Source organism: Pezoporus occidentalis, unplaced genomic scaffold, assembly GCF_034315485.1.
Source record: "Pezoporus occidentalis ecotype Australia unplaced genomic scaffold, CSIRO_AGI_Poc_V1 ctg121, whole genome shotgun sequence".
Classification (NCBI taxonomy): Eukaryota; Metazoa; Chordata; class Aves; order Psittaciformes; family Psittacidae; genus Pezoporus; species Pezoporus occidentalis.
The window spans coordinates 2,432,130-2,453,931 of NW_026913006.1; the positions used below are offsets into that span (position 1 = coordinate 2,432,130).

A 21,802-nucleotide genomic window follows, 5' to 3' on the forward strand; every position below is an offset into this window, starting at 1 on the left:
TTCATATTCTAGATAACTTTTATAGAATCCCAGGCTGGTTTCAGTTGGAAGGGACCTTACAGCTCATCCAGCTCCAACCCCCTGCATGGGCAGGGACACCTTCCACTAGACCAGGTTGCTCCAAGCCCCATCCAGCCTGGCCTTGAACACTGCCAGGGATGAGGCAGCCGCAGCTTCTCTGGGCAACCTGTGCCAGTGCCTCACCACCCTTACAGGGAAGAACTTCTTAAGATCTAACCTGAACTTCCCCTGTTTAAGTTTAAACCATCACCCCTTTTATTTGTTTGTTTGTTTAAAACATTCATATATCTGTACCCAGGAATTCTAAAGGAGCTCAGTGGTTTCCTGGAGTAGCAGTGCAACAGGTATCAACTAGAAATAAGCTACCACAAACACTAAGTGGCAGCTACCAAAAGAAAATAATTTAATTGTTTTTTTTCTTGTTTTTCTCAACTGCACCATCACTTTTTCATAGTAACAATCATAATATGTAGATTACTAATATTTCTTCCCTTGCAAACTTCCATGAGGCTGAAGGTATTTACATTTGGTCAGACATTCAGGGGCTAAAATATTTTTCTCCTTTGTGTTAAAAGGGAGATTGAGCCAAAAGTTGATGGTATCTTCTTTGGTCCTTCCCAAATCTGATAATCTAAACAAGGAATAGATGATGTTTCTCAACTCCTTGCTCACTTCTTTAAATGAAACAGTATTGATTTATAAGCTGCTGAAATGCTTAAGTATTGTATGGAGACATCAGAAGAATGGGGATCAGACTGTGTAGGTAGAGAGCTATAAAACGTGCTTGTTACTGGTTTAGTTGTGTGAATTCAGGGTTCTGAATAGGCTGCTCTTTTCCTCTGGAGAAAGAAAGAAAAGCAAATACATTATAACAAGGAGATAAATTTAAAGGTGGATCAGCAGAGAAAATAAATCTTAGCATTAATTTAGAAGCATCTTTATTGATTCTATGAATTTGGGTTCAAAAGAGAATGTTTGGAAAATCAGAGCTTTCCTTTGTATCTGCATCGCCTGACTGGCTATAGGTTGCCAAATACATTGAGTGGCTCTTTAAAGAGCTGCCTATGGATTTAAACAGCTCACAGCATGTCGGTCCTTAATTTTTCTCAGAATCTACTGTCTGTCAGAAATTCATAAGAGTTAAAAAGCCTGCAAGTAACACAGAGATTCAGTGGAAGAATTACAGTTGGCTGCTTGAGCCTCTAATTGCTCAGTGTCCTTGACAAGAACAAACACAGAGCCATATCATTCGATATCTTGAGCCCTAACCTGCAATAATCCATGCTCCTTGATCCTTCATAGAGCTGTTGATATGTCATCACAATTTATTTTAAAATGGCATTCTTTAGTACTAACCTCATTCCTAATCATTCATATTAATGGTAGCATTAGAGTGAATTAGGACATTATTTGCCTCATATGTGACACTGAAGGACTTGCAAGTAAGTGTGTATCAGAGAAGACAGCATTAAATGTGTATGGCACAGACAATATGAAAAATGGAAGAGACCAATATTAAACTTTTAATAGAAATAACTTGCAGCAAAACTTTCCCACAGGCAATAGAACTGTGGTATTTTTAGCTGGTTGAGGCCAATGTATGTTAAGAATAGCATTCACTGCAGTGGGAAAATACACAATTTCTATTACAGGGCAGTCAGAATAACAGCATACTGATGATACACTGGTATAAAATATGTAATTATCTAGCATGCAAAAGAATAAATCACATAAACTATTTACAGTAGGAATTGTGAAAGGACAATGACACGTTGTTTTCTTTGTGTAGCAAGGATAAAATTTGGCTTATAAAATTGAAAAATCTAATTCATGGTGTTTATGTGATGCTTCCTGCAAGAAGACCCTGATAAGATTTTTTTTTTTCTTTCTAATAAATTAGGTCAGATATTAGCTTGGTTGAAATGACAGAAGTGGGTAAAATTAGAAAGATGTTAGCTTGGATAACATCTTGTGTTTCTTCATGTTGTATCATTAGTGTAAAATTATACAGAATAGTCCTCCTTTCCCATGCAGCTGCAGCTAACAGCAATTTCACTTCCAGAACCATCACTGGATTGGAACTCATAGGGTGTAAAATTCATAACCCTACCAGAAGTGAAGCCAGGCACTTTCAGAGCTATGCATGGAGTGATTATTCTTATTACAGAACTACTAGTCCATCATATTAATAATTATTAATAATGCAGAGAACAAAGGCTTTGCATGTCCTCATCTCTCATCACATGTAAAGCTAGTTTTAATTGATAAGCCCCGTCTGTTCCATGTGCTCTTATTGTATCACTAGAAGTTGTAAAAATAGGGTGAAATCAATATTTGTTATCTGTCCTCCTTGGTAGTAAAGAAAGACCTAAGCTTTAGGATTAGCAGGATTTCTCTTTGAAGAGGATTTCTTTGTGATACAAATCTGTATTAATTGATTTTTCTTGATGTGGATTAATTGCAGTTCTTTCTTAGGAATAATATCACAAATAAACTATAGACAAGTATAGATTGCTAAGCCTAGATTTCAACTGAATGAGGCTAATCAATATCTAAATCTGTAAATTAAAGCAATTCATTAAAGCCTGAGGAAAAGCTAAGTGAGAAATGCCTCATCTGGAGCCTTACAGGAGTTTTTCCCTAAATGGAATAAATACATTTGTAATATATAGTTATTGCAGATTAAGCTTGCTCAAATGCTTTTCACTTGCCATCTATTTTGCTGAGGGTGAGAAGAAGCACCTCTGTTGTGGTACCAACATCCTGATGGGCAAGAGCCCCCCTCTGTGTTCATCATCAGGCTTTCAATCCAGGAGGACAGCTGTCATGTGATGCAACACCTCAAGTAGCTCTTCACCATTTTGGGACTGAAAGCGTTCGTCTTCTCATTGTAATGTAACATCATTCACTCACTGTGGCTTCTGATTGCCTACACTAAACAAGAGAAGTCTACTTCAGTTTTGGCCAACATGTTTAAGCACAAATGACAGCCATAGAGCACAGCCTGCAAACTACTGCTCTGCCAACAGGTAGGGAGGAGTGTTTCCTATGGGAACACCAGTCTCTGGCCCAGGCATGAGAGGAAAGGGAAGGGAATTCTTCCTCTAGGGAAGGGTTGACCAGCTAGGGCCCCTCCTGGCTATGCCTTCTGCTGGGAACTTGCAAGCTGCCTTTGGGTGCCAGTTCTTCACTATCACCCCTGTACCTTTGTGCCAGCTTTGGGAGTGCTCAGCACACAACTGGGACTCTTGGAAATACTTGTGCCTAAAATGTAGACTCACATAGGACTAATTTTCATCAGTATTGTATAATAGATACATTTTGTGTCTTGCAGGTCATTAAGAACTTCCCTTGTCTATTTTACATGTAATTAAACAGTAGATCACATACGACTTGAGGTTGAAGTTAGCCTACAGTTAGAAAAAATACCAGGAGAGCTTAGTGCGTGTGTTAATTTACATTTTTCATGTACAGCCATACAATGTGTGTAGTGACGTATGTATTACCATGGCTTTAGACAGAGGTTGGGTATCTATAACAACTTTCAAGCTGTTCGGTCTCTGACTGGGCTCATAACTCTTGCTCTCAGTTCAGTCAAATGTATAGTTCAGGTTCTGATCTTAAGCATCCATTTGAAGCTAAATACATGAGCAAACCTCATTAAAATTGCTACTAATAACCAGCCTTCAGGAAATTATTTTAGTGAGTGTGTATTATGCAAAATGAATTCCAGGGTTCTGTGACTTAAGAGCTTTCATAATATGAACAGTATCATAAAAGAAGGAAAGTGGCTGTAGCACTTAATTAATATGATTGCTATAATACTTGAGACAGATCCTAGGTTTAGAAGCACTAAATGTAAAACCTAGGACAGATAAAACACCTAAGTCAGTGTAACAACAATAAACAAAAAAAAGAGATTCATTTCAAAATAATATTATAATGAGTGTATTCTGAAAATACTCTTACATATTTGCATATGTTCATCCTGGACACATGCGTGGATAAGACAGAAACACTCTTCAAGCATGTACCAGTAGTTCTGTCTAGTTCAAACTGTAGCACTTACCAAATTCCTGAACTTTGAAGTTGCGAAGGAGATCTGTTTGCTTTAGTAGTTTCATGAATGTCGCACTTAGAATGTTTCCTTTGTTTTGCTTGAGAAATTTGGGTTTAGAGCTAGAAATTCCAAATTTCTATATATTTCTATATAACTCCCAGCTTTCAGTGTGGCTACAGCAGGAATAAACGCAAACCGTTTCTGCTGGAAAACTGACCACGACTGTCTTTACAGTGGAATAAGCCAGGCAAAACATTCTGTCAGCTCTCCAGTGTGCATGTACTGTTCACCAGTGCTGGTACCACTCTAAGCTTTGCCCTTTTTTTCCCTTTGCCTAGGCTAGTATCTGCCCTCTGGATACCACCTTGACTTCCAGTGCTGCAGCCTCCATGTTCCTCCTGTGGAGATAGTAGACTTGACTGTCACTGTGAAGATACCATAGGCTGTTAACTCACATGCAGTAAAGATAACCTAACCAGGTATTCAACTTGGTTAAATGACTTGACTTTGACTTCTGATTCTTATAAAAGTAGTTTGTCCTTGTTCTTGTATTGTTTTGACAGCTGAATTATCTAAACCTGACTTAACTAACTACCTCTTCCAGGCAATACTTAGCATGATCTGGGACTGATTTTCTGCATATTAGTAGTCCCTTTACACTACTCTATGGGAAATATTTATACTAAGTATATTTAATTGCTATAGAAATAATGACCTACAGAGGACAGACATTTATTGCTTTTTCTCAGTCATTTATATTTCTTAGACCCTTTCTTAATCCCATGCTGCTTCCATAGCATCACCATAAATCAAAGCCTAAATCTGAACATGTGTGGAAATGGTAGGGCATAAATGCATCCAGGGTAGACTGCTCTTGCATTTGACAGCTAACAAAGACAAGAGAATAAACATCATAATAAGTCTGTGTGCCCTGTATCTGGCTTAGATTATCTGGAGGCCGTCTGAATAAACTGTCATCTGAAACAGGAAGCCCTGGGATTAGATCTTTCACATTCCTTTGACTCTCATTTTCCAATTGTTTTAATTTTTCAGTGATGCCATCACTTGTTCATTGATGTTCCATTTTGGCCTTGACTGTGCCAGATCCACCCAGAGAAGTCAGAAGTCAAGAACAAATTTGGCCTAAATTACAAATGGGCTTTCCTTGAGGCATTCTTATACATAAGGTCCTGTAGTAAGATGCAGGCAGTGCTGAGGTTTTGTAGAAGTGATCTTAAGACAGGGTGCTTCAAGTTCATCAAGCTTCTTGAGCAGATAGACATAGTATAAGTGCACAGGCAGACACCCCCTAAATCAAGGATACCAACAACAGATACATTACTGTGAAAATGCACTAAAAGGTGTCTGTATTTTTTTCTTTATTTCCAAACTAGAAAACTATCACAGCTGACTACGTAGGGAGAGACTTTGCTCATTTTCTAGTCTCTGATATTAGCCTGGTAGTGCAAAGGAAACATAGTACCACAAAAAAATGTGGCAAGGTGTAACAACATAGCAAGTTCAGCTCCCTTTCCTCTCCTATTCTCTCCTTTTCCCTCCATTCCCCTCCCCTCCCCTCTCCTCTCCTCCCCTTGTCATCTGACCAAAACTACTTGTTCTTTGGGAACAAGAGAGGGAGTTAAGAAGGCTGGGCTTTCTCAATCTTACATGTGTCCTGTCCATTTTAAATTTGGGACTGGTTGTCAAGGAAAGCAAACCTATATCCACTCATCTATTTTTCTTGTGCAAAAGATTTCAATTGCACAGTTTGGCACTCAGCATTAACATCATTGTTTAGAGAGGAAAGGCTGTTCTGGAATGGTCAGACAGAGAAAGTAATCCATGTATTTGCATTTTTGTGCTACTAGCGATGCTGCATTCAGAACAGCTCTCTGGTCTGAGGAGGGATTTGCAGGGTAACTGCATTTTTGTAGTTTTCCTTTGAAACAGAAACCAAACAAAAAGCAGCAGCAAACCACAATTTTAAAAATAAGATGCTTTAAGATGCCTCTTGAAAGTCACAGGCTGTCCTTATATCCTTCAATTTTTGGAATTCTTCAGGAGTGAGAACAGAGTTGGTTGTCAACAGAGTGCTGTTCACAGAAACAGGGCAGGGAAATGAAAGAAGGCTAGCTATTGTTTGTTGATGTGGTGTAGGCTGCAAGAATGCCTTGGGAATGCAGTGCCTGCATGGCAGGCAGAGAGGGCTTTGTGCAGAGACACTGAGGCAGAATGTCAATCATATAAATAACTCTTATCTCATTTTATCTTGATCATTGCTATCACACTCCTTCAACTGCAGTCCATAAGGATCCTTAGTTATCATTTGTTGGAAAGTAGAACCCTAGAATGGTTTGGGTTGGAAGGGACCTTAAAGCTCATCCAGTTCCAACCACCTGCCTTTGTCAGGGACACGTTCCACTAGACCAGGTTTCTCCAAGCCCCGTCCAGCCTGGCCTTGAACACTGCCAGGGATGGGGCAGCCACAGCTTCTCTGAGCAACCTGTGCCAGCACCTCACCTTCACGGGGAAGAACTTCTGCCTAAATATCCCTTCTGTCAACTGATGCCTAATGGAAGCTGTCCAAATAGTGCATGCAGGGTTGCTGACCTACCATGAAGCGCGGAGCAGTGCATCATACCTCCATGCCTTCTGCTTTGTACCACTTTCTGACATAGTCTTGATCATACTTTATGAGTAGGTAACATACAACCACCCTGCTCAGCTGCCACTTAGAAGCAGCATTGTTTTTCCTAAAATTCAGATGTCTATATCATTCCCCATAAGAACATACATGGCTTGAAATATTCATAATGGGAAAAGGAAAATATTGGCTAATGGAAAGCTCCACACTAATACAAATGTAAAAAAACATGTTTTATCTCACAATGGTTAACATTGTGTCTGAGTGCAGTGATGTAAAGGCACTGTTATGAAATTCTTCAAAGCCCTGCACAAAATAGAGGCAACATGCCTGAAAAGGGTGCATTAGTGATTAAAATAATCTTACTCTTTAAGCAAATTAACGCTCCAAACAGAAGCTTGCAGGGCTGAGAATAACATACCTGTTAGGACCTGAATTCAATTGACCTCCTCTGAAGTCTCACTTCTCACGGCTCAGTGTTACTTTGTGATGCTTAAGGCAGATCCGCCACTGAGGTAACACATCCCTGGTTTGCTTCCCAGGAATGGGAGGAGATCACATACTGGGAAGACCCACCCTGCTGGAAGGCGTTGAGCCAGTATTTCCTTTAGCCTAAACCATGTGCTGTGGAGCAGTCATAAGGGATCTGCTTCAGTGGAGTCACAGAATCATAGAATCAACAGGGTTGGAAAAGACCTTTAAAGACCTTTAAAGATCGTCAAGTCCAACCATTCCCCAGCACTGCCAAGGCCACCACTAAACCATGGCACTAAGGGCCTCATCTGCATGGTTTGTGAACATGTCCAGGTTAAACCCACCCAGTCTTCTGCCAAATTAATTTTAACCCTGTGTGATTTGGGGGGGGCAGTGGACCATCTAGCTGAATGACAGTGATATTCATGAGAGAGAAGACAGCATGGACAGGAGAAAGAGGCAGTGAGCAGCTTGGAGAAAGCAGGGTACTTGTGCTTCAACTCCATCTCAAGCCAGCACCCACCTCTGAACCTCGGTACCTTCTCCAGCACCTGGTAGCTTCAGCTTGTCATCCTGATTCCCACCTGTCTCCTTTGTGGCATGATTTATCCACCATACCTTCTACACTATTTTTCACACTGTACCTCATGTTTGAGAAGGCCTTCTTAAATGATCCTTAGGAATGTGGATTTCAGGGCAAATCCTATTCTTTCACCACAGTTCGTTCAGTTTAGTGAATAAACCATGGGCCATATCAAAACCTCTGTTTGTTTAAATCGGTGGAGCTCTCATCAGTTCTGTAAGGCCACGCTGACTTGTACCAGCTGAAGATTTATTTCACCCCCTCAGATTTCTTCTTTGTTTTTATAGCAACTGTAGCTGTATAGCACTTAATAACAGCACGTTATTATGGTAGAGTTTCCATGATTCACTTCAGGAATTAAAAGTGAACATAACCAATTGTACTTACTGCTCAAATGCTTTGCTGAAAATCATATTGATTGTAGAAGCAAATTTCATTTTTGTGCAAAAACGCTGTTTATTTGGCCAAAAGTGGAAATTTCGAAAGTGACCAGAACACAGGAGCCTACAAGGTGGATGTACCCTTGTGAATGGCTCATAACTAAAGAAAGATGTATTGTTTCACAAGATTTGGAAATAAGTTTTTCAGACTAACCCATGAAAAATATTCAATTTCATTCTAGAGGATAAAAACTGGGGGGGAGGTGAGTGAACGAGTTGCCTGACTGGGTTTAAACCACGACACCTTCCAAGAAAAATTTTACATCTTTTCTATTTTGGTTACAAAACCAGTAATCTCTCTTTTTTTATTTTTCCCCATTAAAACACAATTCAGAATACTTTAATATGAAATCCTGCAAGATCTTACTGAAGATATGCTATTTCAGTTCCTTGGCTGTTTCTTTTGCATTTGCCTTTTCGTGTGAGGGCGTAAAGAGGAAAATTTCTTCTAACAGCAATAGTTTAGTCAAAAACTATTTTAAAAAGAAACATGATTTGACAGAGATAGTGGCCACCTCTTGATTTAGATGTTTTAGCATTTAGTGGCACTGTACAAAGCAAACACTCCAGTTGGGGTTCCAAACTACAACAACCAAAACTCTCTCATGACTAACACTTCCTGGCTGCACTTCATGCTGGCTCAGAAAGAACAAGACTACTTTTTGTCTAAGCCTGTACTAGTGTTATGTAAAAGGTTGTGGAAAAGGTCATGTAGGTCCATCCACAACCATCCATCTTTTGCATATATGCTTGTGGTGGTTTTTGCTGGTGCCTTTGGGGAGAGTTAATCTAATGTTTAATTAAATCATGTAGCTTTAGTCAAAGCATACTTCTTTAGCTGACCATTTTTCATGCAGGGATCTGCTGCAGTCCCAAAAGAAGGATGAATAATGTTTCCTAGTTTGGCCACAGTTAAGCATAGTGTCAGTGGACACTGCTACTGGCTTCCAGGGAGAAAAACCACCCGTAGTGCACTCTGTCCCTGCCACATGTGGCAGGAGGGGGTCCTGCTGGTGGGCAGAGCATGTGATGGCAAGATGGGATGCCCTGATACTGGATCAAGCTGTGTCTCTGGGCCTTAGGTAGTCATTAATTAAAATAAAGGTGATAATATCTATATGTCTTTAAGGTCCCTTCCATTCTATGATTCTGTGTTATGAAAGTCATTTCTGTGTATTTAGGAGGGACTTTGATCCTCAAATGAAACTGTCAGATGATGACAAATCAAAAATAACAGCTCAAAGTAGATGCAGGACTACTACATCTGATTTTCTGTAGGATTCTGCGCCCACCAACCCATAGATTCAGAAGCATCCTATAAACTCCTCAATGAATAAAGACTAAGGAAGATCTACATGAAAATCCACTTTTCGCTCAGAAGATATTCCATCTTCCCATTCCTGCTTCCTCCTTCCAGCAGAACAGATCTTTCCTTAATCCCTACTAGCACCCACCCTCATCCCATGTTCCTCCCTTGCTCTCCATTAAGCTCTATATAACATATTTCCAGCCGACACCGAATGGAAATGTAATACTCCCAGCTGCGCTGCCAGCAGCACTCTGCTGGCCTCAGCTGCTGTTATGGTCCAGCTTCCCCAGTTTCTTTTCCACACTGGCAGAAGGCTGGAAATGATGGTAGGCTCCATCTACACCAGCTATACCCAAAGCTCAGGAGAAGGCTGGAAGCAAGGGCTGGAAGAAGTGGACTAGGTCAGAGTTTCCCCCACCTCTGAATTGGTCTCAATATCCTGTGATGAAATACCTTCCCTCCTCCCTGCCACAGTACCCTCCCATGGATGCTCACAACCTAGTATTATATGGGGAATTGTACTTGGTAAGAAACCATCTGTTCAGAATTATTCAGCTTCCAGTGGGTATCCTTATAATGACCAGATTTTCAGATGGGTTCAGCATTTTATGTGTATTTGCCAGATACTCTCTTGAAAAGTTTGGTTCTAGTAGCCAGAAAGATAAAATGTTATGAATGGAACAAATAACTGTAGAAAAACTTGTTCAGACAGTCACCATCCTGTCCAAAGGGCCAATTCCCATGTGTACTCCAACATCCTTTGAAAAAGTCACTGATGCTTAATGAAACTTATTTTTAACTTTCTTATCAGTTTTACATAGCTGTTTTTCTCCATTGTAGTCTGTCCTTTGTTTGCTATTTGGACATTAAAAGATGGTACCTGCATTTGAAGAGCTTATCTTTGATCCTCACACTGTTGACATCTAACGGTTTTGTGATTCTCTTCAGTCTTTATACTTGAATCCTGTGTTCAGTTCTGGGCTCTTCACTACAAGAGAGACATTGAGGTGCTGGAGCGAGTCCAGACAAGGGCAAGAGAGCTGGTGAAGGGCCTGGAGCACAAGTGTGATGGGGAATGGCTGAGGGAACTGGGGGGTTTAGTCTGGAGAAGAGAAGGCTCAGGGGGGGCCTTATCACTCTCTACAACTACGTGATGGAGCCAGGAGGGGGCTGGTCTCTGCTCCCAAGCAGCAAGTGACAGAACAAGAGGAAACTGCCTCAAGCTGCACCAGGGAAGGTTTAGATTGGATATTAGGAACAGTTTCTTCATGGAGAGGGTGTTCAGGCATTGGAACAGGCTGCCCGGGGCAGTGGTGGAGTTTCCATCCCTGGAAGTGTTCACAAACTGTGTAGATGAGGCCCTCAGTGCCATGGTTTAGTGGTGGCCTTGGCAGTGCTGGGGAACGGTTGAACTGGGTGATCTTAAAGGTCTTTTCCAATCCAGATGATTCTATGATTCTGTGTTTCAGCTAACTGAAAGTTTCTGTAGGCTCCCTTCCTGATTCTCCCTCAGTTTTCCTCCTCTTCTTGGGTTGGACTTTTGGTTAGATGGATTATTCTCAAATCAGAAACTTAGCAGAGTGGTATTAACCGAACAGGCGTTGAATTTCTGCTTTCAGAACCTGCATGATTCAGGCAGGGCTGCACTCCTGGGAGGAGGGGAGAAACACTCCTACCCTCAGCTGGGAACTGAGGCAGGGATTCAGCCTCATGGGACCTGACAGCACTGCCTCTAAACCACAGATGCCCTCAGCCAGAGAAGCCTTCGGACATACATCTTGGGACTATCTTAATCCTTTGGCACCCCAGAATATGCTCAGAATGCTCTAGCAGCGGGTTATGCTACATTTTAGGTACAGCTGTGTGGTGTGTGCCCGTTCCTTGATAGAAAGAAGTTGCTATAAAATGACTGGTCTGTTCTAAAAACATTGCTGGCAAATCCTTGTGAACATGGGAGAGAAACAAGAGTGTTGAGAGCTCTGGGTATCATTGAAATATTTAAATATTATGTATGGTGATGCCTATAATTCAACATTTTCTGTGGTAAACACAGCAAAAATGACTGTAGCATAATGTTATTCCATATTCTAAGCCAGATTCTTGAGGTTTGTTTTGTTTGTATCACATGTGGCTGGGAGAAATAATTTTAGGAAGGCTCGTACCATGTATTTTCTTTTCAAGTTGCCAAAATATCTTTAAGAAATCAATGGTTGGGGACTCTTCCGTGTGGCTAAAGATTTATTTTTAACCTCTTGGTGTGCCAAAATCAGGAACAATTATTAATCTGTCCTGAAACTGCTGATACAACCTGTTAGCAACAGATGGTGTAAATGAAAAGCCAGAAGTGGCCATTTTTAATATTCAATAGATTAAAAAAATTCAGTTCTTTAATCTTATGTAACCTCTTGTGACCGAGGGTCTAAGATATTGACTTAAAGACAATATCAATAGCTTTGATTTGAACCTGGATCAGCCAGAGAATTGGATGCTCTGAGATACTGTGTGCCTCTAAATGATGCTTCATATTCCCCATCTCCATTGACCTCAGTGATGTAGGTTCTGTATGGCTGCACTTCAGGGGTTCTTGTTCAGGTCTGAACTTGCAGGGTAGTTAAGAACCAACTCCTGTCAATGCCTAGGGATGGAAAAGTATTACATTACTAGATATTATCTCAGCCTTGCTGTATTTATACAGCTCAGTTACAAAATCAGGAAGTATTGCCAAGCATCATTTGGCTACCACTGGCACAACCACACAGACACACAGAGAGAACAGAACAAAACCCCCCCAAAGCTGCAAGGCTGCTTTATTTTGTGATCCAGTTAAGGATAGGAGTTGTACAGTCTGTGTTGACACTGTGCTTCCAGTGAGACTTGGTTTAGCCCCGTGTGCCGCTGACTGTCAGCAGCAGGAACACAGAAAATCAGAGCTTCCTGTGAAAGGTGGATCCAAAGCACAGACCCAACCTCACCTCACCTCTGGGAATGACAGTATCTGAGTTTCAGGTGTGGGATTGCTTGTTATTTCCGGTAACGTTTCTGCAGCCCAGGTTTATTGGTGGGAAACAAGGCAGGAGGGACTCAAAACCCCACCAGCAGCTCATCTGTAAGGGTAGTGCTATTAACATGGGGCAGGTGAGAAGTAGCCTGAGGTTTTTGCCCAAATCATTTCCAGATCATGTGTCCTGTCACTTTGTACTTGCCAAGCAAATGCAGCAGAAGTGGACAGATTACAAACCTAGCATGCACGACTCTGGAACAGACAAAATCTTTTGCAAACCAAGGGCTGCAATTTGAGAAGCTGTTATTTTCTGTCTTTTTAATGCCTTTATTGATGCTGGTCGTACAGACCCCCATATCCTGGCAGGCCAGCAGCTCCTTATTCACAGAAACCCATTCTGGTCCCAGCCTCCGTCCTGCAGTTGTGCTGCTCTCCTCAGGCATGGCCCCTCCAGCCCTTTCTGCCTCCATGTCCACACACAGCAACCACGGATCATGGTCAGGCGGTCCCCTGACAATACAGCATGTGGGAAAGCTCTTCTAGGGTGAGCAGCAGCCTGTCCAGAGCTCAGCCAGAGAGGAAAGGCCAAAGCGCCATGGGAGAGCATGGGGAGGATGCTGAAGTTTCCTGATGAAGGGAAAATGAGTTCTCCCCTATGGGCTTTTCTTTGGAGGCTCTAAGAGTGATGTTTCTGAATTGGAGGAGTGAAAGAAAAGGGATTAAAAAAAAACCCAATGTTAAAAACTAGCCAGTTAGAAAGATGCAACTTTAATTTAGTACATTATTCAGCAATGGCAGGTATGCTGTGAAATGGGGGATGCTGGGGGGCACTAGGAAAAATACACTTCAGTATCAAATCATCTCAGACAGCAAAATGCATCCCAACACAGTGAGATAAACACGTGAGGAATGAGGGCACAGCTAAATAACCACTGATGTGTCTTATCAGCCTGAGCTGTTGCTGACAGCAGTGGCTCTAGCATCCCTGTCCTAGCAAGTTCATTCCGAACCTGCCTGGATGCGTTCCTGTGTAACCTGCTCTCAGTGGCCCTGCCTTGGCAGGGGGTTGTACTGGATGATTTCCAGAGGTCCCTTCCAACCCCGATGGTTCTGTGATTCCTCCTGTGGGGAGCCTGGCGGGATCTGATCCAGTGGTGAACAGGGATCACTCTGCTGACAATATCACTCTTTGGGAGAGCCCTGGTCTACCAAATGGTAGTTAACAGAATGAGGGACTAGAGGTGTGGAGGGAATTTATGGAGAGGCAGCGAGGTGTAAGAGGACTATGCATTTTGTTGGCATTGGGGATTTCTGCTTGAATGAAGGGTCCATATAACCATGGCCTGGGAAGGCTCATCTAATGGTCTTCATTTCTACTTGGGGACAAGAGATGGATTCCCTTCTTAGCTTTGGGTAAGTCTGGCTTGGTCTGAAAATTGGGTTGTGAAGTGATTATTTGGGTTTCTGATAACTTCATTTATAATAGAAAATATTCCAGGTTGGGTGACATGGTCTAGTAAAAGGTGTCCCTGCCTGTGGGAGGGGGTTGGAACTGGATGATCTTAACGTCCTTTCCAACCCAAACCAGTCTGTGATTCTATGATTCTGTGATTCTATGAAATGTCTGACTGTGAAAGCAGCTTTCTGCCAGGCTCTCAGGTGCACTCCTAAATGTTCTGTAGTGTAAAATATTCCAGTAATTCCAGATACCCAGGGTGCATGCTGCCAGGCAGGACATAAGGTGTTGAAGGACATTGAACACTGAGAATATAAACCAGAAGTCTCCTGCACACAGAAACCCATGTTTGCTTGTGTAAAAGAAACTTATTCTTGCTCAGGTAGTATTTTGCCAGCATCAGCATGCAGAAATACTGGGTCAGTTGTTAAAATGGTGAATCTGAACCAGGACAATAACCATAACTTGCAAATTCTACTTGATCTGTTTGGTACAAGTGTGGGAATTGGAACACGTAGTGTCAACCACTTCAAATCCTGAGATGGAGATAGGGAAGCGAACTACAATAAAAAAAAAAATCGTTCTCCATCATTCCTAAGTTCTCCAAGGTCTAAGGCAGTTTGGGATCTACTGCACACCTTTCTATAGTAACAAAGTGTTTTAATGGGATTTCATATACGTGGAATGACAGTCCCATTTCCCCTTATGGGCAAGATGTTTATCCATTCTTTTTCACACACTCAAATTGTGTACTTAGAGAATATGTATTAGAGAATCTCAACACAGCACGCCCTAACTGTAGAATACAGATGCGTTTATTCATATTTTGAAGTTTATAAGAGGGGTTTCATACACAACTCCTAGCCCATGGCAGAGACAAGTGCAACCACACCACCACTATGAATATGACTGATGCTACAGTAAGTAAATGTGCTCTGTTGGCAAGAAAAAAGATGATTGTTTCTTGCTGCTGTAAAATAGTCAGGAAATATACTTGGCAATTGAGAATAATGTCCTTTGCAGGATGTTTGTTTATTTTTTGCAGTAATATGTATTCCTGTAAGTATTAATAAGCCTATTTCCAACTGACAAAAAAATTACCTCTTTAGTTTTTATCAGTGAAATATGGTCAGTCATCCAACAATTTGCTTCTTTGACATAGCCTCCACTTGCCATAATCAGGAATAACCCAAGAGTGTATCTCAAGAAATATATGGTTAGAAATAATGCTTTTATGTTTTCCATATTTTGTTATTTTTGCTTCAAATCATAGCTCAGCTCAGCAGGATCTGACATGGCTGAAGTACTGCAACCCCCACTCCTGCAAAACAGTGTTTATTATAGAAACCACAAACTTAACCTAACCTAGAGCAGCTTTTCCAGCAGTGATATAATTACAGTAGTTATTGTTGCAATAAACCAGATGTTCCTGAGCCGGAATGAAAGCGCTTCCCCCCACATTACATTTGTTACTTTGCCTCTTTTCAAGTTTCGTATCAGCTGTTCAGAAAGCTCTTTTTTTGGTTGAGTGTCACTTACAGACTCTTGCTGCTTGAGTCTTTTAGTGTAAAAAAATGAAATCCTGGTAGGATCCAAATTTTCATTGCTTTCATTAAAACCTCAAACATGACAGTTATCAATGTCACTAATTCTTGCCCTGGTTTAATGACATTTTTTTGTCCTTTAAGATACTTCTATTTGGCTAAAAAAACCTACTTTGAAAAACCTACTTATGCTTGAGATTGAATGAGTACATTGTTCTGTATGAAAACAAATGTTCCATCCTAGAAGATCAATGAGTTTGCCACAGACTTCAATAAAGTCATCATTTTACCCCAGCATTATGAGCAACTCAGTTGTTAGGCACCATTGATAGCTTTGGAGAACAGCATCTTTTAACAACTATATTAGCTGTGGTTGCAACTGTGAACCACATTCAACCTGGACCCCAAATATCTATCATTACTTAAACATTACACAACTTGTAATTTTAACAGTGTCTTAGTCAACACACGTCTAATATTTTTCAGTCCAATCAAGTCCTAACTCTAAAATTATGTTGCCAACAAAGGAATGGGCTGTGTTTAAACTACTAAGACCTTAGACATGAAAGTTGTTGTATATATTTTACGTGTGCAAAAAAAAACCTGTCTAGAAACAAGGAATATGAAAAGTCAAGAAGTTAGAAGATGGCTTTGTTGTCATGTAATAATACAGTAAAGAAGCATATACTTGGCTTTGGATTTGGTTTACATACATGTAAGTTCTCATGAAAACAGGGTAACAATAAGAATGAAATATGAACCCTCTGAAAAAGTCATGCCAATTTTGGAAGAAACCTTTATCAAGTTCAGTTATACACACTGCTTATTTTTCTAATGGTAAACTCTCAGCCAACCCATCCTTGTGGTAACTGCCATGTAACTTGGAGACAAACCAAGGAGGAATTCACCCACCCCTTGAGCTGCTATATTTACACTTTGTAAAATATAAGTGTTTCTTATAGAAAGAATGTACATGACTCTGAAACACAGTCCAATTTTTCACTGATGTGGTAGGAGATGCAGACATTGTTGGCCTGATATTACAGAAATCTTTGAAAATGGGCCATCAAAATAGCTGAGGAAACCCAAGAGGCACCCACACATTTGGAAGCAGATTATAAGACAGCTCAGTCGCTCTGCCACCACCGCTCCCTGCTTTCAAAAGGCACGGTATCAATTTCACATATTTTTTCTTTCCTAATGGGAATGTGTCAGGTCTGAAATAAATAAATAACAAGGACTCATGTCCAGGAAGCCTCGATGTCTTTCCTATCACAGAAGCTGGGAGGCCCCTGTGCTTTCTCCCCTTGGCCATGACATGGCCGGTAAATATTTTCACCACCCACACTTCATTCTTCCCTCTCCTCACCCACTCAGCATTACAGCTGCGCAAAGCATCCTTTACAAACCCTGGAGCCATCTGAAACCTACCTTTGTAATTCTGTTATGTGCTTCACACACAGCTGGGGTTGGTTGGGCTCCTGGTAAATTGGTTTGTGAGACCATGGACCCCAGCTTCATGCAAATTCGGGTGCAGGTGAAGGTGAATGATTTATGGGTTGCAGTTTGAAAATCACTGGGAGAGTTTCAGATCACTGTGTCAGGCTTCGCTGTGGAGATCTCTGTCATAGTCATGGAAATTAAAGAATAGTGGATAGTACACTGCAAAAGCGAATAATAACAACAGTCAGATCCCAAATGTGCTCCATGTCTGCAAATAGTTCCTGGCCTAAAGGACCTGGGGGAAAAAAAAAAAAAAGAAAAAGAGTTCTTTTTAACTCTTTAACACTTTCCTGCTTCAAAGTGTAACTAACTCGTAAAGTTTTCATTACAGTCTTTCATTTAGCACATATGCATGCCACTAGCATTTCAATTAGACAGGTGCTTGTGCCAGGAGTTGCCATAATGGTGCTCCCAGACAGGAAGCAGAGGGAAACCCAGACTACAACATTCAGATTCAAAGCTCCATTTTCTGTAATCAAAATGAGAGGTTTATTTAGATGGTGATAAAAGTTTGAATTTGCAGAGTTTGGATTTGGATCCTTTTGGCCAGCCCCATTAGCAAAATTAAGCAGAATTTTGCTAAATGGAGACTAAGTTACGCCAGCCTGACTGAGTGAAGTCTTCCTCCGTCAGTTTTCACAACTGTCACAATTTGCTGTAAAAATACTGACCAAATTATAGATAAACAAGTTTTTTAAAAAGAGTGATTTAGAAAAGAGGATTCAGTAGAAAAGGCTCTGTGGCTTCTTAGTATCCAAAAGAAGGTAATTGCACATTCTAATTTTTACAGGAAGCCCATACTATTTAAGGCAGAAGTACCAAACATGACCCTTAACATCTTAACTCATAAGAACTTAATGGGTTTCAGTTTGTAGTATGACAACTTTTTATCTGAAAAACAATCTTTTCCTTTTTTATTGTGAATGAATCCATGCACAAGATTATAAATGCCTCACCAGACCCTGCTTCCTGCTGATACCAAAACAAGTGAAAGCCAGAGGGATGGGTTTTAGTGTGTGGCAAAAGTTGCTTTGTCATTAGGTGACTTCAGTTATTGTTTGGAATCCTGTAATGTGCCCATTTACCAAAATGCCTTCAAGACAAGGGGGGACAGGTTTGAAAAGTTTATCTAAATCCTGAAAATGGCTTGAGGTGGAGTTGTCTTGGACTCCAGGGGCATGAGATTATGGGGAGCAAAGGTAGACATGTGCAGTGTAAGTAACTGTATTTGAGCTTGTCACCATGGTGGGAGGCACAGGTGGGTTGCAATTCATGGTCTTCTAAATGTCTAAGATAGATAGGTAAGATCACAGCCTACAGGGTCTGGTTCTTCCTATCAGCTATGAAGGGGAATGCAAGTGACCAGCTGATGTGTAGTCTGTCTCCCTCCATGTTAGGGGAGGTGAGCTCCATTCCTGGTGTCAGCACCCTCTGTAGCGCAGGATTTGGTGAAACAGGAGGAGAACCAGGTTGAAGATGCAGCACTGTAGAGGTCAGTGCTTTAACCTGTTCTGCTTCCTTGATCATTTAGTAGTATGTAAAGGTCTGGCATGGAAACATTAACAGTAAACAAGACTATGAGAGCTACTCAGTGAAGAAAAGAGTCACAAAAGTGACACAGAAGCAGTCTAGGATTGCAACATTGGAACCTCAGAGTGTGTTTACAACAGGCTTTAATCACCACCTTTGCTGTGTCCATTTATTACTCGCATTTGATCATCTGCATCTCATATCAACATCAACACATTGTAGGCTCATACCCAGGAAATACAGCAGGGAAGGTTTCGTATCACATATGTGTGGATAGCTGTGAATCAAGGAAACAATTGCCTGTAAATAAATGACGTGACACTGGAGAAGTGATAATACAATGCAGGATTTGAGAGCAAAGCCCCATCCTGTTGGAACTGATTTCAGGAAGAGTAAAGAGTGGTGCTGCTAACAGAGCTGCTCAGAGGGGTCAACTGGCGTTTCACCTGCATGATCTTATTCTTGGTGTTGGTATCTCTGTCATTTCAAGTCATGTTGAGCTGTAGCTTAGTGTGAAAGATGCTGAAATGATGGGATTTCTTTCTCCCCTCTCTCTATAGCATAAAAAAAATAAAATTTACATTTCATGAACTATTTGCCAAACCTCACATTATAAAAACCTTCTTTTTAAATGGATAGATAATAAAAAGGAAGACAAAAGGAGACAAACAAATTCAATATTTAAAAGATTTGCTCAAAATACAGTCCTTCCTTTCCACAATACTTTTTTTGTTAAACCATGAGAAATACAAGTCTCATCTAACAATGATCCTACCCAAAAGATACAGGCAATTAGCAACAAATGCTCAAGTAAATGTATCTGTTCCAGAAAAAGGTGTCATAAAAAATGTTAGAAGTAAAATTTATTACCTCTGCAGGCAGTGATAGCATTTCCATTGCCTCCAGCTGGAGGAGGAAGTGGTTCCTAGGAAGTTCACTGCAGAGATGTTTATCTTTATATCAGCAAGTCTAGGAGAGAGGGCTCCATAGTCTTCTACATGAATGCTAAAGCGAATAAAGTGCTATAAATCCCCATTTTTGCAATGATAAGAACTCTGGCCCCAGTTGAAATATATAGCACTAAGGTACAGTTATATAAGTTCGGAAATCCTAACATCTCCGAGTATCCACATCTGCAGTCCTACCACAGGTAATCTTCCAAGGCTCTTGTTACAACTGTGGCTTACATAAGCAGCCCAGGGCCTGCTTCAGTGTTTGTTACCAGATCGATCAAATATTTCACTTAATATTTATTGACTACAGAAAGTCTCAGACTCTTTGTTTTGGCTGTAAACAGAACTTACCAAATTCACTGTTGATAATCTTCAAGTAAAGACTGAATTATCTGAGAATTTTCAAATCATTTCATTCAAATCATGACTTTCAATTCATATAAAAACAGACCCATAAGGACTTCCTTAACTTGGCTTTGGTTTGGCCTAATGAATAACTAGTCTTTCAAAACTCTCTAATGGTTAAAGGTAGTGGCAAGGCATCATTCTAAGAATATAGGTGAGCAAATTTGTTGATTCTTCTTTCTCTCTTGTGTGTTTTACTCACAATTTTTTATTACTTGTGACAGTTACAATTGTCCATGGGACTGAAGATATGGCTGTTCACTTTTAAACCACTACTAAGTCAAGCATCCTGACTCACGTAATGGGAGGATTCCTTGTTTGTGTTCCCAAGGTCTTTCCAGCAAACCTGTGACTGAAAGCCCTCTCCCCAAGCTCCTCCCAAAGCTGTGCACCAGAGTGCCTATGGACTGCCTCCCTTTCCTCCCAGTCTGTTCCTGAGCTCCATCTCTGCTGCTCAATCTGCTCCCTCTCTCCTCCACACATATCCCTGCCCAAAACAAACGCAACCAGGCTCCCCACTCAGACCTTTTACATTCCTGAGCAACCTTACAAACCTTACGTTTGCCTTTGTTTTGGGCAGAGACGTGTGCTGAACTGTCTCCTGGAGCTCAGAAGGGCGGTGGTTACACCTACCATTTTCAACAAGGCTTAACCCAAACTGTAACAAAACCCTCAGTCAGGATGTAACCACTTCACAACTCTGTGTGTGTGTGTGTGTGTGTGTGTGGTATGCGGAAAGGAATTTGAAGGAGACATGGCCATCTTTTCCCAAATTTCCAGCTGGAGAGGAGCCACCAGCAGGACCAGGTCATAGGCAGTTCAGTTCATCTGAGAGCTGCATGTAAGAAAAATATTTGATTCATAGCATTTTGTTTCTGTTGGGAGTAGAGATGCTGGCACCTTTCTGGTTTCTGCTTCAGACATCAGGGTACATGGCAGATGCAGAGGCAGCCCCAGCTTTTTCATTGTGAGCAGACATCCCCTGAACACCAGTTTGGGAGCCAGGGAGGGCATACTGTGTGTAAGGTCTGGGCATTTAACAGTCCTTCCAGGCTGGAACCTGCCTCCACTGGGTGCAGAAGAGCCTCAGGAGTCTGCCCATTTCCAAATTCACAAGCCAGCCAGTGTCAGCAAGCCTCTGCCTTCCTGCGACGATGGGGTTCATAATGGTTGAGTCACCTGGGGGGGGGGGGTGTGTGTCTCTCTACTGGTGCTTTGCCACTTGCTTGTTGAACTTGCGCATGTCACATCTGTCAGTCCCAAATAGTGCTAATGTTGATGTTCTTAGTAAGACAGTGTTTTATATCCTGAGGAGGCTCATTCATAGCATGATCAGTTGTCACTTGGCAGGAGGAGCTCTCTGAAGCAGCGTAGTGGCCATTGGCAATGAAGGGTAACGGGCAGAAGGCATTCTGTAACCTGGCATCTTTTTGCAGACGAGTTTATGTTAAGGTGGGTTGTCACACACAACCAACCTTAATCCCTATTAAATTCTGTTTATAGTATATCAAGGTCAGAATTATAAATCCTGAAACAAATCACCAGGTATAATTAAAAGGAATAATGCCAGTTGTATTTTCCAGTCGTTTCAGTACTTGAAATGTGGTCTCTGTACTCAATGGGCTTCTCACAGATGAGTAAGATGGTATCTTTGTGAGCTGACAGTAACCTGCTTGTTACAGTTCCTTTGTTTTTACCACTAGCTTGAAATACATACCATTATTAAGCATTGTATATGGCATAACAACCTAGTTAAGTCTTTTTTTTTTTTTTTCAGTGGTATGACAGAGCTTTAGAACTATTTCCAAAAGAAATTTCCAACCTTTATTTACCCTTTGTAGATAAATTCACTTTGCTTTTTTCATGCTCTTTCTGTGGT

At 41.1% G+C, this 21,802-nt stretch overlaps 2 long non-coding RNA genes across 2 annotated transcripts in view; one reads left to right on the forward strand and one right to left on the reverse strand.

Annotated features, from left to right (window-relative positions):
- The window catches only part of LOC134157868 (uncharacterized), a 75,270-nt gene that overhangs the window by 15,492 nt on the left and 37,976 nt on the right, over nt 1-21,802 (forward strand). Inside the window, exon 2 of the long non-coding RNA XR_009962499.1 lies at nt 4,420-4,560. This is a non-coding gene — a long non-coding RNA (uncharacterized LOC134157868). The remainder of the gene's footprint in view (nt 1-4,419; nt 4,561-21,802) is intronic.
- The window catches only part of LOC134157852 (uncharacterized), a 32,040-nt gene continuing 21,993 nt past the window's right edge, over nt 11,756-21,802 (reverse strand). The window contains exons 3-4 of the long non-coding RNA XR_009962491.1: nt 18,720-19,119; nt 11,756-12,166 (exon numbers count right to left, since the gene is read on the reverse strand). This is a non-coding gene — a long non-coding RNA (uncharacterized LOC134157852). The remainder of the gene's footprint in view (nt 12,167-18,719; nt 19,120-21,802) is intronic.